The sequence below is a fragment of the Buceros rhinoceros genome, unplaced genomic scaffold (genome assembly GCF_000710305.1).
Source record: "Buceros rhinoceros silvestris isolate BGI_N320 unplaced genomic scaffold, ASM71030v1 scaffold30061, whole genome shotgun sequence".
Lineage (NCBI taxonomy): Eukaryota > Metazoa > Chordata > Aves > Bucerotiformes > Bucerotidae > Buceros > Buceros rhinoceros.
Window position 1 is genome coordinate 2,094 of NW_010394110.1, and position 376 is coordinate 2,469.

At 61.4% G+C, this 376-nt stretch overlaps 1 protein-coding gene across 1 annotated transcript in view; it reads left to right on the forward strand.

The window, feature by feature from the left end:
• LOC104501344 (hepatocyte nuclear factor 1-beta-like) overlaps positions 1 to 376 on the forward strand; it is a gene marked incomplete at its 5' end in the record, with an annotated part of 4,648 nt that overhangs the window by 955 nt on the left and 3,317 nt on the right. The gene's annotated exons all lie outside the window — the stretch shown is intronic.

Consider the following 376-nt stretch of genomic DNA (forward strand, 5'->3'; position numbering starts at 1 on the left):
CTCCCTCACCAGTGCCAGCCTCCGTCCTGTGCCTCCTGTACCTCTCAGCTGCTGCTCCGTGGGTGGGATGCAGCCCTCCTCCAGCTTCGTGAACAAACTTTGTTTTTCCTTCCATGTTCTTGTCGCTCAATCACGCTCTTTGCTGAAAGGCGTCAGGCCTGTTGTGCTCCCTGCAAAGCCCATGGCTTCCCTGTGCCCCAAAGGGTCCTGGCTTCATCCCTCAGGCTCATCCATCATCCCAGCCCTGCTCCAGCACCGGGCTCTGCTGCAGCGGGGTTGCAGAGCTCTGGCGCCTGGTCCAGCCACAGCCCTTCAGCCCCCGTTGATTTCCCCGGGCAAGCTGCTGCCTGAGAAAGAGGTGCCTTAGCGGCAGGCG